General features: G+C 42.4%; 1 long non-coding RNA gene across 2 annotated transcripts in view; it reads left to right on the plus strand.

The window, feature by feature from the left end:
* Positions 1-13,167, plus strand: part of LOC144599849 (uncharacterized) — a 30,912-nt gene extending 17,745 nt beyond the window's left edge. The window contains exon 3 of one of the 2 annotated variants that reach the window (XR_013548046.1): positions 13,004-13,167. This is a non-coding gene — a long non-coding RNA (uncharacterized LOC144599849). Of the gene's footprint in view, positions 1-7,906; positions 8,241-13,003 lie in introns of those variants that run through there. The other variant, XR_013548047.1, reaches the window with a different exon arrangement.
* Positions 13,168-17,471: the final 4,304 nt, after the last annotated feature.

A 17,471-nucleotide genomic window follows, 5' to 3' on the forward strand; every position in this document is an offset into this window, starting at 1 on the left:
GAGATGCAACGTGACCTGGGTGTCATGGTGCACCAGTCATTGAAAGCAAGCATGCAGGTGCAGCAGGCAGTGAAGAAAGCGAATGGTATGTTGGCATTCATAGCAAGAGGATTTGAGTTTAGGAGCAGGGAGGTTCTGCTGCAGTTGTACAGGGCCTTGGTGAGACCGCACCTGGAGTATTGTGTGCAGTTTTGGTCTCCTAACCTGAGGAAAGACGTTCTTGCCTTAGAGGGAGTACAGAGAAGGTTCACCAGATTGATCCCTGGGATGGCGGGACTTTCATATGAGGAAAGACTGGATAGACTGGGCTTGTACTCGCTGGAATTTAGAAGACTGAGGGGGGATCTTATAGAAACATATAAAATTCTTAAGGGGTTGGAGAGGCTAGATGCGGGAAGATTGTTCCCGATGTTGGGGGAGTCCAGAACCAGGGGTCACAGCTCAAGGATAAGGGGGAAGTCTTTTAGGACCGAGATGAGAAAACATTTCTTCACACAGAGAATGGTGAGTCTGTGGAATTCTCTGCCACAGAAGGTAGTTGAGGCCAGTTCATTGGCTATATTTAAGAGGGAGTTAGATGTGGCCCTTTTTGCTAAAGGGATCAGGGGGTATGGAGAGAAGGCAGGTACAGGCTACTGAGCTGGATGATCAGCCATGATCATATTGAATGGCGGTGCAGGCTCGAAGGGCCGAATGGCCTACTCCTGCACCTATTTCCTATGTTTCTATTTGAAATGTGTTTATGAGTTCAGAAGCCAGATGGTAGAAACTGTTCTTAAGTCTGGTGGTATGCGCAGCCATACTCCTGTATCGCCTGCCTGACGGGAACAAGGAGAACAGCCTGCGTGCTGGGTGGCTGTGGTCCTTGATGATGCCGCGTGCCTTCCACAGGCACCGCCGGTAGAAAATGTCCTGAATGGCCGGGAGACAGTTGCCAGTGATGTGCTGTGCCGTCGTCACCACTCTCTGTAGTGATTTGTGGCTGTGGGCAGAACAGTTCCCGTACCAGACTGTAATGCAGCCCGTCAGCAGGCTTTTGCCAATTACTTTCATTTTATGAACTCTGGTCTGTGACTGTTCCACTAGGCTAAATTTCGCTACCTCCTCTGATCAGTTTTAAATGCCTTGATCATTATCTACTTGCAACTTCCCATTGTCAAAGTATCAGACTCAAGAAAGGTCTCGACCCGAAACGTCACCCATTTCTTCTCTCCAGAGATGCTGCTTGTTCCGCTGAGTTATTCCAGCATTTTGTGTCCATCTTTGGTTTAAACCAGCATCTGCAGTTTCTTCTTACACAAGAATAACTCTGCCTTTCCAGTCTTTTCCACTTAATTAGCCTATCTCATCCTGATATCTGAAGAACCCCCCTTTAAAGCCTTTACATTTTTTAACCTGGAACCTGATCCGGTTGTGGCTAATTCACTGTTTTATAACAGCTATTCATGACATCCTCGTTCTTGCACTCCACGTTTCTATTTATAAAGCCCAGTATCCTATATGCTTCTTTTAAAATCACTTTCTGAACCTGCAGCTAACGATGCACATGTGCCTCAAACCTCTCTTTTCTTGTACCCCTTTTAGAATTGCTTCTCTTAGTATTCTTCCCTTCAGAATGTAACACTGCATCCATTTTAAGTACATTTCTTATGCTTTTCTTCTACTTGCACAGTTTTTAGTCCATCCAAAATCTTAACACTTTTCTTTGCAGTTCCAGAAGCTATTTTTCTTCTTAAAAATAATGTAAGGTAGTCATTTAGTACCTTTGCCCTGATGAATAGGTTCCCTTTAATGATCTCTATCTGCCCCACCTTTCCTCTTGGAATTGCTTTCATGCTAATAGAATATTCTTAGATTCCCTTTGACTTTGTCACAGGGACTTTGACTTTTACCTCTTTTCTAAACCTCCCCTTTTTCTTTAATTGTTCTTAATTGGTCTCACAATGCTTTTCTTTTTTTCTAATGTGCTTAATTCTCTCTCTTTGGTCAACCAGCGAGCTCCAGATTTTAAATTTCCCTAATCCTCTTCCTCAGAAGAATGCAGCAAGACTGGGCTTGAAATATGTTCAACTTTTTCCAATTAGTATTGCCTACCAAGCTTAGATTGCAATTTACCTGGATCAGATCAGTTCTCATCTCACTGAAATTAACCGTCGTACAATCAACCACATTTATCACAGAGTAGTCCATATTTTATCCATTGCTCTTCATGTGTACCATTTCCAATATGTTCCCCAACTGATCAAAGGACACAAAGTGCTGGAGTAACTCAATGGGTCAGGCAGCACCTCTGGAGAATGTGGATAGGTGATGTTTCGGGTTGCAACCCTTCTTTAGACACAGACTTAGAATCTGAAGAATGGTCCGAACCCAAAACATTCACCTATCCATCTTCTCCAGAGAAGTGTAGGAAGGAACTGCAGATGCTGGTTTACACCAAAGATAGACACAAAATGCTGGAATAAATCAGTGGGTCAAGAAACATCTCTGGAGATAAGGAACAGGTGATGTTTCGGGCAGTGACCTTCTCCAGAGATGCTGTCCGACCCATTGAGTGCCCTTTTGTGTAAACCAACATCTGCAGTTTCTTGTTTCGACTGCCCCAACTGCTAATTGCTTCTTTGACTTGTTTCACTCCCTGCAACTCCACCCCCACAGGAATCACTGGTGCTGGTGTTACCAGCAGCTTGTGTCCCTGCCCTTCTCAGGGGCAGAATTCAAGTATTTGAGAAGTGCTGTCAGAGAATCTTTTGCAAGATGCCAGAGTTCATCTTGCGGTCGGTATGTTCTGCAATCACGATGTATCAGTGGTGAACATTAGTCATTACTTTGGCCTCGGATTTTCTCAAGTATTGGAGCCAGACATAAACAAGTAAAAATAAACCCTCTATTGCTCTCGGTTGGTCCCCTTCATTGAAATGAAGCAGTCCCTGTTGCAGGACATTTCTGGTAAAGGAGTTTCACAGGGATTCCACAAATCACAGCTGCAAATATTTCAATCCAACTGTAGGACCTGTACAGAAATTCTAAAGTTGCTATCAGCTGACAAAATTCTTGATGGTTATCCCAAGAGAGCCAGCGATCCATGGCACCAACATATCGTTATGTTTAGGCAGCATTCTGATTGAGAGACGTCAGATATAATCCTGTAGATGGTATCTTTGCACCATGGGCTTCAGTCAAATGTCCAGACTTGCAGTTTCCCTCACACTGAACAGTATTATACAAATAAATTGACTTGACTTGACTTGACTTGACAACAACACTTCATAAGTATGGTAAAATTAACCTGTCTCATGATGATTCTTGGTCATTAACATTTCCCTACAAAATCCAGCCATTGTCTAATTGAAGCAGCACACGGATTACTGGGGCAGTTGAGAACAGTTAGAGCCAACTTCATTTAATGTAGTCTGATGTAACAGATAGGGCAAGATTTCCCTTTCTAATGGCCATTGGTAAACCAGATCAGATCAGCAGGGGATTAGAAAAGACATTCTGGCCTTCCATCACAGAGGTGGTGACTGGAGGAGACTCACTGTGATGGGTGTTTCTTTTTGTTTCTTTTGTTTGATTGTGTGTGTTATTGCTTATTTTTATTGCTCTTTTATTGCTTTTATTGGTCTTGTTGTTGGACTGTGGGTAATCTTTCATTTCACTGCACATTTATGTGTGTGTGACAAATAAACTTGACTTGACAGTCTTTTAAAACATCCAATTATAATTAATATTAAAGCTTCAGAGATGGACTTTTAACAATTCTCCTTTCAGCACAGTTGAGCTCTATACATTATTAAAATAAAGTTTCTCAATTACCTGTAGACCCCCTAACTCAAATTCAAACTTCTCCCGATCCACTTGCAAACTGTTCTTTTAATGCCTTGAAGGGGGGACGTCAAAGGATGAAGGGAATGGAGGAATGTGGGTGAAAAATAAACTGGTGAAAAAGTGCCGAGCCGCTGCCTCACTGCCAGAGACTGCTTTTCATTCAGGGCTTGGAGAAGAAACAAAGAAAAGCAATCCCAACTGCTTCATCCAACTTGTTCAGTAACTGCCAACAGGATTTCCCGATCACAGACTCCCACAGCAGACTTTGACAGTGAATTAACTATCGTGGCCCCCTCACTCAAATCATCAGTTTTCAATGCAGGTGGTCCTCAACACCCATGTAATTATGGAACTGCTGAGACATTTTTGACCTGACCACATCTCTATTCACTCTTTCACAGCCGTACAAGGCTTTTGCAGCTCTGTAGGATACCAATGAGCTTTGCTCCACAACCCTTGGATGGACGAAGAGTACTTTTTAAAGTTGGATCTTAGCCCTGCCTAGCATGCACCTTCCTCCTCCTCACCCACCCCCACTCCCTCACCCACCACCTCCACCCTCTCACCCACCACCTCCACCCCCTCACCCACCACCTCCACCCCCTCACCCACCACCTCCACCTCCTCACCCACCACCCCCTCACTCACCACCTCCATCCCCTCACCCACCTCCTCACCCACCACCTCCCCCCTTCCACCCACCACCTCCCCCCTCACCCACCACCTCCCCCCTCACCCACCACCTCCCCCCTCACCCATCACCTCCCCCCCTCACCCATCACCTCCCCCCCTCACCCACCACCTCCCCCCCTCACCCACCATCTCCCCCCCTCACCCACCATCTCCCCCCCTCACCCACCATCTCCCCCCCTCACCCACCACCCCCCCCTCACCCACCACCTCCCCCCCTCACCCACCACCTCCTCCCCCCACCCACCACCTCCCCCCCCCCTACCCACCACCTCCCCCCCCCTACCCACCACCTCCCCCCCCCCTCACCCACCACCTCCCCCTCCACACCCACCACCTCCCCCTCCACACCCACCACCTCCTCCACCTCCACACCCACCACCTCCTCCCCCTCCACACCCACCACCTCCCCCCTCACCGACCATCTCCCCCTCTTCACCGATCCCCCATCCATCTTGCTGGGTCTCTACATAACTAAATCTTTTTTTAGCTATTTCTGATATTCAAAAACACATAAAAACAGTTTAAAGACTAACTTTTAAAATTCTTAAATGACTTAAAACAATGATTTTAAAATACGAACTATACATTAATATAGCTCTTGGGGCTAGCGGAATCAGGGGGTATGGGGAGAAGGCAGGCACGGGTTAGTGATTGTGGATGATCTGCCATGAATACAATGAATGGCGGTGCTGGATCGAAGGGTTGAATGGCCTCCTCCTGCACCTGTTTTCTATGTTCCTATGAAGTGAAATTTAACTAAAGTAAGAAACTTCAACTGAACTTACTAGTTGAGTGAGGACCGTTCCTTGTATCCCAGTCACAGTTGACGTAAAATTGAGGGGCCATGTGCGAAGTGCAGTCCTCAGCACAGTACAATCCAGAACTGCTAATGCACTCGGCTGTTCTCAAGCCCACGTCTGCCTTTCAAAATGCTATCCACAGATGCTGATGTTCAAGACAGGCCGAATATTGGAGCCATTATCCACAACAGCAATTGATGCGGCCCTTCATTCAAATCACCTTTAAAAGATAATCTAAATCATTGACATACATTACCATACAAAAAAGAAAAACCTTCTTCCCAATCATGTAAAGCCCTTCCAAATTATCACTACTATAAATTATTCACTTCTTTATAATTCTTTTATCTGCCCAGCTTCATTCCTTAAATTAATTTCAGACCCTTTTCTGTTGGCTTCCAATGATTTGCAAAGAAAAACACGTTCCAAATTCTATGCCTTGGACTAACTATACCTCAGCGAACATTGACAATAGACAATAGACAATAGGTGCAGGAGTAGGCCATTCAGCCCTTCGAGCCAGCACCGCCATTCAATGCGATCATGGCTGATCACTATCAATCAGTACCCCGTTCCTGCCTTCTCCCCATACCCCCTCACTCCGCTATCCTTAAGAGCTCTATCCAGCTCTCTCTTGAAAGCATCCAACGAACTGGCCTCCACTGCCTTCTGAGGCAGAGAATTCCACACCTTCACCACCCTCTGACTGAAAAAGTTCTTCCTCATCTCCGTTCTAAATGGCCTACCCCTTATTCTCAAACTGTGGCCCCTTGTTCTGGACTCCCCCAACATTGGGAACATGTTATCTGCCTCTAATGTGTCCAATCCCCTAATTATCTTATATGTTTCAATAAGATCCCCCCTCATCCTTCTAAATTCCAGTGTATACAAGCCCAATCGCTCCAGCCTTTCAACATACGACAGTCCCGCCATTCCGGGAATTAATCTAGTGAACCTACGCTGCACGCCCTCCATAGCAAGAATATCCTTCCTCAAATTTGGAGACCAAAACTGCACACAGTACTCCAGGTGCGGTCTCACCAGGGCCCGGTACAACTGTAGAAGGACCTCTTTGCTCCTATACTCAACTCCTCTTGTTACGAAGGCCAACATTCCATTGGCTTTCTTCACTGCCTGCTGAACCTGCATGCTTCCTTTCATTGACTGATGCACTAGGACACCCAGATCTCGTTGAACCCCCCCTCCTCCTAACTTGACACCATTCAGATAATAATCTGCCTTTCTATTCTTACTTCCAAAGTGAATAACCTCACACTTATCTACATTAAACTGCATCTGCCATGTATCCGCCCACTCACACAACCTGTCCAGGTCACCCTGCAGCCTTATTGCATCTTCCTCACAATTCACACTACCCCCCAACTTAGTATCATCTGCAAATTTGCTAATGGTACTTTTAATCCCTTCGTCTAAGTCATTAATGTATATCGTAAATAGCTGGGGTCCCAGCACCGAACCTTGCGGTACCCCACTGGTCACTGCCTGCCATTCCGAAAGGGACCCATTTATCCCCACTCTTTGCTTTCTGTCTGTTAACCAATTTTCTATCCATGTCAGTACCCTACCCCCAATACCATGTGCCCTAATTTTGCCCACTAATCTCCTATGTGGGACCTTGTCGAAGGCTTTCTGAAAGTCGAGGTACACCACATCCACTGACTCTCCCTTGTCAATTTTCCTAGTTACATCCTCAAAAAATTCCAGTAGATTTGTCAAGCATGATTTCCCCTTCGTAAATCCATGCTGACTCGGAACGATCCCGTTACTGCTATCCAAATGCTCAGCAATTTCGTCTTTTATAATTGACTCCAGCATTTTCCCCACCACTGATGTCAGACTAACTGGTCTATAATTACCCGTTTTCTCTCTCCCTCCTTTCTTAAAAAGTGGGATAACATTTGCTATTCTCCAATCCACAGGAACTGATCCTGAATCTATAGAACATTGAAATGGGCTATATGAAATCTCTCATTCTTGTCCTTTTATATTTGTTGAACTCAGAGTAATGCCTCAATAATCATGTATTGGCCTCCAGTAAACCTGGAGATGGAAATACGGTCCACAGTATATTCCTGAAGCAGTATGACCGTATTTAACTATACATCTGCTTAATTCCACATTAAACCTGCAATTTCTTTTAATCAAAATTGCAAAGATCCCTCTATTTAATGAAAAGTTAAAAAAAAGTATAGATCTGAAATTGCTGCAAACACACAGCATCTGCAGGAAGAAAAACAGTAAACATTTCAGGTTCTTACGTTTCATCATTCTTTTCTGTGTCATCTAATTTTGTTCTATGACACCAACTTGGAACAATTCAATAACTTTTTTTGATCTCAACGCAGGAAATGCTACACCATCCATTGCCTATCTATGACCTCAACACATCTGTATCCCACACTTGGCTTCTTGCACTGAAGCATTTTGCAGGAGCTAATAGTTATGCAGAGGCACAACACAAGCAATTGGAACAAACATTCCTGTGACAGGAATATAAAAGCAATGCTGCTGCTGGCAGGATGAGATTTGGCTCCAGCATCGGGTTCTCTTCTCTTTCCTTGCAGTTCAATAGACCTCTGAAGCAACGTCGGGCTCCACGTGAAGGGACGGACTGGGAGATGGAAAAGCAGCAAAGTTTCAGATATTTAACAGTGTTGAGAAACTGGAAAAGGGATTGGATCACAACTGTTGGACACCATGACAGGAAAACTGTTTGCACATTGTGATATCATGAGAGGTAGAGTCATAGAGGGGAGATACATTTCCTCCCGGTGGATGCAACAAGGACTACAAACCATCATGGCTGCCAGCAAAAGACTACAAATCCCATAGTCAGCAGGGCTGCCTGCCTGCTGACACTGATTGCTGCTGACACTGATTGCTGCCCAGCTGAACCAGATGAGCTGATTGCCTCAGTGAGAGAGCTAAAAGGGAAGAGAAGCAGTGTATTTAAAGAGAGAGACAACGACTGGAGCAGAGAGGGAGAGAAGCAGTGTTTGAGTTATATTTTGTAAGATGGCAGCAAGCTAGTTTTGTTTTAACTACCTGTTTTGGTTTTGTGTACCTGTCTGCAAACAATTAAGTTTACCTGTTTTTGGAAAAGACTAAATATATGGAATTTAAGTTTGAAAACAAGAACTTTTCTGTCTTCATTTCCGGCACCCACACCTCCCAACCTTCAAGAGAAAAGCTCCCGACCTCTCAAGACATCACAACATTTAAAATGAACTCCTATTAAAGCTGCATGAACACCAAATACACAGGCAATCTTTCGGCATGACTTCACTATCACAAGTCAAGGAACCCACTGAATATACATATTGACTTGGCAAGGTGTGGGAAGATTGCCACTCAAGATTTGTTTGGCCTTCAACCTGGTGGGGCCACATTACAAAGGAAGTAGTCTTGCAAGCAGAAATGCTGCCGCAAAGCAGACCATTCTAGATTTGGAAAATGATTAAAAAAGAAAAAAGTATTGGGATAATTAAATAATCTACTTAAATGCATAAATTAACCTTTTAATTTGTGCAAAACGGAAATATAAACTTGCAAGGGTACAAAAAAAGAATGGAATGCGCAGTTGCCTTTTACTCCTGAAGGCAGGATTATTCATCACAAGAAAGATGACAGCAGTAATTTCATTTCTGAAGCAAGACTTAGACTATAGAAATTGGGTGGGGTCTTTGCTGGGAAAAGACATGCAAATCAGCAAGGGTTTCAACATGAGCACTGCTACAGTTCATACCAATACTTTCAATATTAAATAACAACATGAATAAAATACCTCAGGCAGGACAATGTATATGAAAAGTCAGCATTCTTTCAGTTTAGTTTAGAGATACATACTACTTCGAAACAAACCCAGTGACGGACCAAGTCCACACCGACCATCAATGATTCATACTAGTTCTATTTAATTCCACTTATTCGTCTACTCCCTACACAATAGAGGGAATTTTTTATTTTTTTTTGCAGAGGTAATTAACCTACAAACCCGATGTCTTGGCGATGTAGGAGGAAACTGGAGTATCCAGACAAAATCCACACTGTCACAGGGAGAATGTGCAAACTCCACAGACAGCACCTGATGTCAGGATCGAACCTGGGTCTCTGGTGGCACTGTGAGGCAGGAGCTCTACAAGCTACACCGCAGTACTACCAAAATGATTTAAGACCAAAATAAGCAGCCCCAGTCCATGACAGTCGTAAGTGCATTTTTCAAGATAAGATATGGGGGGGGGGGGGGATGAGGGTCTCAAAAGATTTTAAATACATGGCAGAATGCAAAACTGAGGCATGGCAGATTAAAAAAAACTAACCAAGTTTTGTTTTTCAACAATCCCTGAAACATTACAACACACGATTCCAGCAGAGAGCCCTTTCAAGAATCACTTAAAAGTGGTGCAACTGGTGCATTGTTCAGATAGGAGTAATGTGGCTTACCTTATTTAATTACAAACAACCATTATACCATTATCTGAGGCCTCTCACCCCAAAAAGCAAACACTACATACAATAAGTATTTGGCTCACATACATAATCTATTCCTGTTCCTGGAGAGGCCTGGTTTCATGTTACCACTTAGTAGTGAAGCTTGTTATTGATGTTGGTGTTCCTTCCCTGCAGTCCAACAGCTGTTCCCATAAAAGGATTTTTATCCTCAACAATCCACTTTCTGCTTTTAAATAGCTCAGATATGCATCCCAGGTTGTCATTTTTGATCCGATTTACATTTATGTACTTATTGGTTTCACAACAGGCTGTTGAAATTTGCAGCTACATTCCAGCCATGGACTTACCTTAATACAGTGCCTTTAACATAATACAGCACCTGAAGACATTTTATAGAATCAAAACATGACAGAACCATAAAAGGAAGCATCAAGACAGATAACTATAAACTCAAAGGATTTAATTTTAAAGAGTACCGTGAAGGATGAAGAGGCAAAAGGGATTTCTGTGCTTTGAACAGGCATGAGGTTTATGAACAGAAAAATTAGAAGTAGCACAAAGATCATAAATATTACAAACACTGGGAGACATACCCATAATAGGATAATTGCCATTAATTATGTTCTAAACATCAAACTGATAATTTATGTTTTAGATAATGACTGAAAATTGAATTAACAAATTAACAGCAGAGTTCCACTTATTTATGTTATTCCCTTTATCATGTATCTGTACACTGAATGACTCGATTGTAATCATGTATTGCCTTTCCACTGACTGGTTGGCATGCAACAAAAGCTTCACACTGTACATGAGACAATAAACTAAACTTTGTGCAATGGAGAAACTCACTGCTCTGGAATAGATTAATTCAGTACATCAGTTAACTGAAGATGGAGAAGTTATCATTGTAATGCTGCATTATTAATAGAAAAGCTGAAAAATCAAACCTTGCCAACCATGCTCCTCAGTCCTTTAACACGAAGAACATTGCACAAAGTGAATATTGTTTAGTTGTTCTATTATACTGAAGTACACACTAACATAGTCAGCAAACAAAATAAATTTCAGATTTGATATTCTTCAAAAAAAATGGAAAATGCTGGATTTACTCAGCAGGTCAGGCAGTTACCATTTCAGGTTGAAGAGCCACTGTCTGAACCTGGAAAACAATATTAGTTTTAAACTGAAAAAGAGGTGGATAGGGGAAAAAAAAAGAATATCTGTGATCGGCTGAGGCAAGAGTGGAAGAAAAAGGGCTAATTAGGGACAGTCAACGTTCTTTGTTTGTGACAGGACATGTCTTACGAACTCGATTGAGTTTTTTGAGGGGATGAAGAAGGTGATTGATAAGGGTAGACAATAGACAATAGGTGCAGGAGTAGGCCATTCGGCCCTTCGAGCCAGCACCGCCATTCAAAGTGATCATGGCTGATCATTCTCAATCAGTACCCCGTTCCTGCTTTCTCCCCATACCCCCTGACTCCGCTATCCTTAAGAGCTCTATCTAGCTCTCTCTTGAATGTATTCAGAGGATTGGCCTCCACTGCCCTCTGAGGCAGAGAATTCCACAGATTCACAACTCTCTGACTAAAAAAGTTTTAGCAGTGGATGTTGTCTACTTGGAGCAGTGGATGTTGTCTACTTGGATGTAGCGTTTGATAAGTCTCGCATGGTAAGCTGATCCAGAAGATTAAGATACATGGGATTGATTGTGACAATCATTTGGATTTAGAACTGGTTTACTCATAGAAAATGGTGAATTGAGGTAGAAGAATGCTATTCTGATTGGAGGTCTGTGACCAGTGGAGTTCCACAGAAATCTGTGCTGAGACCTCTTGTTTGTGAGATATAGATTTTTTTCTCAGCTGAATTGTGAGTAAGGCTTGTACGGGCACATCCAAATTGTGGCATAATGTTACTGCTGCAGAAAATTTTAACTTTAAGGATCTGTGTGGCTGCGAAGCACAAGTCGCTAGTGTTTGAATCAACAAACACATTACATATGTTACCAATGACACACACAGCTTGGTGCTGGGAGCAATTTCTGGCCATATATTTCAAGCCATGGAATAAATTTCACCCAATAAGTTTGTCTTGGTTCATGAATCTGTTACTATTTACGCATTTTGTTTCTTGTTCATGCAAAGTTTGAAGTTTGCATGATTACTCCAACTCTGGTCTGGAACACATTCCTAGCTTCTGTAGTTACAGAACAAGTTGTAAACTATTTACTCAGAAAAAGTAATTACATATGCCAGTAAGAGGATTAGATACGAAATGTCTGCATGAGTCAATTATGAATAATGTACTTTTACACATGTGTGCAGTACCAATTAAAGCTGGGATTGATGTGTTGAACTGTCATAGTTTGTAACAAGGCTGAATCGCATTACATTTGTTCTACCCACACTCTAAAATCATTTTACAACTTAAAGTGAAGCTACCAATGTGCCCCTTTGGAAGACCACAAAAACCTAAAAAGCTGTATTTCAATCTTCAAAACATTTAGCTGATAAATTCCAATTCACACGCTATTATAGAAAAAAAAAGTTATGAACTGACTTCCCAGTGATGTCCACATGCTTGAACAGCTTGTCAATTTGATCAGGTTAATTATAAATAAAAGATTTACATAAATAATTATAAAAGATTAAATGAAAACAGGGCTAAGAGGCTCTATGTTTCAGAGCATTTAGTTATTTATTATTAGTATCCATAGCAATAACATCACTGGGAATGCTAGAATTTTAGTCAAATCTGATGCAGCCTGGTTTGGCATCTCGAACATCCAGGACTGAAGCAGGCTGCAGAAAACGGTAAACACTGCTCGGTCCAACCTCCCTATCAATGAAGGGATCTACAGGACACATTGCCTCAAAAAGACAGCTAATATCAAACATCACCCTATCATGACTCTCATCTCACCAATACCATGGGGAAGATGGTTTAGAAGCCCGAGAACTGTGACCACTAGGTACAAGAATAGCTTTTTTTTCCCTAGCAACCTTCATGCCCTTGAACCAGCCTGCACAACCAGACCTCAGCAACGATCTACTGTGGACTTTATTTAGATTGCAGTACATACTTTGGATTTGCACTTTTGTGGTCTGGCTACTCTGCATTATTGATTATTAATTTATTGTATTATGGTTTATTATATTTATTTGCTGTGTTTTTGCATTCATGAATTTGCTTATTGACTTCAGGAAGGGAAAGCCAAGGATGCATGAACCTACCTGGTGGAGAGTCAACAGCTCAGTTCCTCGCATATCTCCAACAATCTGTCCTGGGCCCAGTACGTTAATGCACCAAAAATCTCATCAATACCTCTACCTAGGGTGGCAGTAGTGCAGCGGTAGAGTTTTCAACCCAGCAAATGAGGAATAATTATACCAAGATGTAAAGTGCAGGCAGGAATACACCTGCTAGATTACCAACAAGCTTCACGTAAAATGAATAAACTGAGCATCATATGTTCCATTCAATTCTTTGTATCAATTTATTTATATTTGACATCACAGAAAATTTATAAATTACCTTGCAAGTAGTTAAAGTTGTTACTAAGTAGACAACGAGGATGATTTGAATGTGCTACTAATCAGGTCTGAATTCCTGGTGAACGAAAGCCTACTTTGCACAAGTATCAGTGAAGGGTTATTGTGGAGAAGACCTTCCCCATTTCTATTAATCGATTGGCACTCTAAAATTAAAGATCTGGTCCAAACCCCATTACTCTAAAAAAAATTGCAAAGTAATTCCTAGGTAAGATCAATTTAAATAATACACCAAGATAAATGGAATCTAGATCTAGGGGGTCATTTCTCACCAACATGGATGAAAGAATCACACTGAAATGGTTTAAGCACGAGAGTTAACTTTGAAGTCTTTCTGCCAAATATACTTGGATTAGTCAAAAGTGAAATATTTACTGAAAGTAAAGGTCTCTGTCAATGACATTAAAGTACCACACTTGTACTACACTGATGTCAACTGAATGCACGATTACTGACGTGTTCCCACACTATCCTCAGGTACAAGAGGATCAGGATGATCCATGAAACACACCACTTTTGCCAAAACATACACTAGCACAAGTTGCTTTTATCGTGGCCTCAGTGGAGCATCTCCACAGTTCCCTAACACGAGTCTTGGATATGTACAGTGTAAACGTGCCAAGGTTGCTCAACATGACTCTATAAAAACAGTGTGGGTGCAACTGATATTTAGACTTGCATTCAGCTTCAGTCAATAACTTTTGATGACAAAGAAAGATGGGAACAATGCATTTCTAAAATGTGCAGTGGTTATCTATTTGATACCATAGGTTAAAAATAAATCTTTATTCAACAAAACTACCCATTTTGGTTAAAATAGAATGTCACTTCATTGTAATGCTTTTTCATGAACATCTCACTGCAGCCTCTGGAGAAAACTCAGAATCGCATCAAACTGACTAAATTAAACTGAAGTAGGAAGCAATCATCCTCCTAAACAATAAATTCCTCTGTCAAAGTTTCTTCGCCATACATTGTAGCTGAAATATTCATTTTAAGAGATTACAAACTAAAAACAACCAATTTCATTTCATTTGTTTTAATAAATGGCATAACTGGCCTTGAGACACCTGTAGGTGACTGACCAACTCCATGCGTCTGTGGGGTGTACTTGTTAGCAGTGAAAACTTCCAGAAGAGTAAATGCAAAGGTAGAAAAGCGACAGAAAGCAAAAACTTGTATAAGAAAAAGACAACTTATTTCATTCAGTTAAGGGAAAGCTACCAATCATCTGTTGTAATTCCTATAGATTCCAAAAAAAATACCTAGCATAGATTTTAGAGCACATACATAATGCATCATACAATAAAATAAAGCTATGACTTCTGTGAAACATCAAAGATGTTATTAACGGAAAGTAACCAAAATGACTACCAGACTTGCATTGTTGTTCTAACAGACCATGATGAAGTGCTTGGAAAGATTGCCTCAAATGTGGGCCATTTCATTACCAGTGTTTTGGACAATCGACACACTGCAATTCGGGTGCAGAAAAAATAGGTCTACAGAGAGCACCATCTCCCTTGCACTACATTCAATCATGGATCACAGTGACAATAAGAACACCCATGTCAGGGTGCTTTTCATTGACTACAGCTCAGTAATCAAAACTAATACTGAATAAGCTTATCTCTAAACTTCTGGATGTTGGCCTTTGTGTTGCTATGAGCAACTGGTTTCTGGACTTAAGTCAGTTAGAATCGGTTATAACGTTTCCTACACTTTGACCTTCAACACTAGTGCCCATTAGGGTTGTGTGCTCAGCCCCTTGCTCTACTCCCTCTGCATCCATGATTGTGTAGCAACATACAACGCCAAGCGAAGGAGTGAACACAACACGTCCTCATCATTAGAGCTGCTGTGGAGAAAGACAACAGCTTCAAGTTCCGAGGCATCCATATCAACAGCAACCAAACAATTTATTCACAAAATGCTGGAGTAACTCAGCAGGTCAGGCAGCATCTCGGGAGAGAAGGAACGGGTGACGTTCAATGGGTGACGTTTTGGGTCGAGACCCTTCTTCAGACTGATGTCAAGGGGGCGGGACAAAGGAAGGATATAGGTGGAGACAGGAAGATAGAGGGAGATCTGGGAAGGAGGAGGGGAAGGGAGGGACAGAGGAACTATCTAAAGTTGGAGAAGTCGATGTTCATACCACTGGGCTGCAAACTGCCCAGGCAACCAAACACAAAACGCTGGAGTAACTCAGTGGGTCAGGCAGCATCTTGGGAGAGAAGGAATGGGTGACGTTTCGGGTCGAGACTCTTCTTCACACTGACGTCAGGGGAGGGGGCCGGACAAAGATAGAGTGTAGTCGGAGACAGTAAGACTAGTCGGAGAACTGTGAAAGTGGAGGGGATGGAGAGAGAAAACAAGGGATCTCTGAAGTTAGAGAAGTCAATGTTCATACCGCTGGGGTGTAAACTACCCAAGCAAAATATGAGGTGCTGTTCCTCCAATTTGCACTGGGCCTCACTCTGACAAGAGGCCCAGGACAGAAAGGTCAAATTGGGAATGGGAGGGGGGAGTTGAAGTGCTGAGCCACCGGGAGATCAGGTAGGTTAAGATGAACTGAGCGGAGGTGTTCAGCGAAACGATCACCGAGCCTGTGCTGGGTCTCGCCGATGTAGAGAAGTTGACACCTGTAACAGCGGAAACAGATGAGGTTGGAGGAGGTGCAAGTGAACCTCTGCCTCACCTGGAAAGACTGTTTGGATCCTTGGATGGAGTCGAGGGGGGAAGTAAAGCATCTCCAGCGATTGCAGGGGAAAGTACCTGGGGAGGGGATGGTTTGGGTGGGAAAGGACGAGTTGACCAGGGAGTTTCGGAGAGAACGGTCTCTGCGGAAAGCAGAAAGGGGTGGAGATGGGAAGATGTGGCCAGTAGTGGGATCCCGTTGGAGGTGGCAAAAATGTTGGAGGATTATATACTGAAGTTCCTTATACACCTTCCGTTCAATAACAATTAACATCTTTGCCCTGGCCTTCATAGATTATACTTCATAGATTATTGGGATAGACACTTATGTGAATTTGAGGGATACTTGATTGGGCAGAGGATTGACATGGAGAAAACGTGTCCAGCCACATGACTTATTTGTGTGGGAAAAAGTGCCTCAAAAGAATTGTGTGAACAACTAGCTTGAAAAAAGTTTTAGTGCTTTCTGAATGTGTTGACATTTAAGGCAGTTGCTGAACTTAAATCTTCCTTCTGCCTGTGGGCCATAAGCGTTCTTGTGACCGCTGACATTTGATTATGCATTTAAAACTCGGTTTCCTCATAGACAAAAGAGAGACAGCAATATATTTTTTAAGTTGCAAAATAAAACCATGCAGATTCTGGTTATCTGAAGAAAGAAAATACTGGCAATATTCAACAGATCAATAATCTTTAATCAATTTGGACACAAGATTACTGGACTGAAAGGTCAACAATTTACATATTGGTGTAGCAGTTAAGCACCCAAATTAGTGGTGAAATCCCAAGGCATTTAACTGATGCACCACCACAGCGGACCTGGACAATTAAATGATATACGCCTGAACAAACACCATTCATAAGATTGGGTAATTGTATTATTGCAGGCTTTTTGAAGATAAAGAAAAGTTTGCTTTTTGGTTATACTTTTAATGCAGAGGTTACAAAATTATCTTACAATGTAAACTTTTTATTTTACTTGTTGCTGAGAAAAAAGATTGTCCAGTCAACCATTACATTTCCCATGTATATGCCAAATTTGATTACTCCAAATTATTATTGCTGAGGTGTAGCATTTAGTGCCTTCCAAAAATATATTTTTTGCAAAATAAAATAATTCCACTTACAAGTCTATTAGGTTACCAGCACCAATTAAATGACGTGAGATTTGGATACCAGGGGTTTGCAATTGAATTAACAACCGAGGCCTGGTTCAGCTCTGCATCACAAGGAAGGTTTAAAAAAGGGTGACTAGAACAGGGTGGACCCGTTGGGCCCAAAGCTCTCCTGCATTGTTGCAGCACCCTCCCCTCCACCACTCCCACTCCATCCCCCCCCCCCCTCACCCACTCCGTGCCCCCTCAATGCCATCAGTTGAAGCGAGCGCTGGAGGAGATGGAGGGGAACGATGACACCAGATGAA

This window comes from Rhinoraja longicauda, chromosome 14 (assembly GCF_053455715.1).
Source record: "Rhinoraja longicauda isolate Sanriku21f chromosome 14, sRhiLon1.1, whole genome shotgun sequence".
Taxonomy (NCBI): domain Eukaryota; kingdom Metazoa; phylum Chordata; class Chondrichthyes; order Rajiformes; family Arhynchobatidae; genus Rhinoraja; species Rhinoraja longicauda.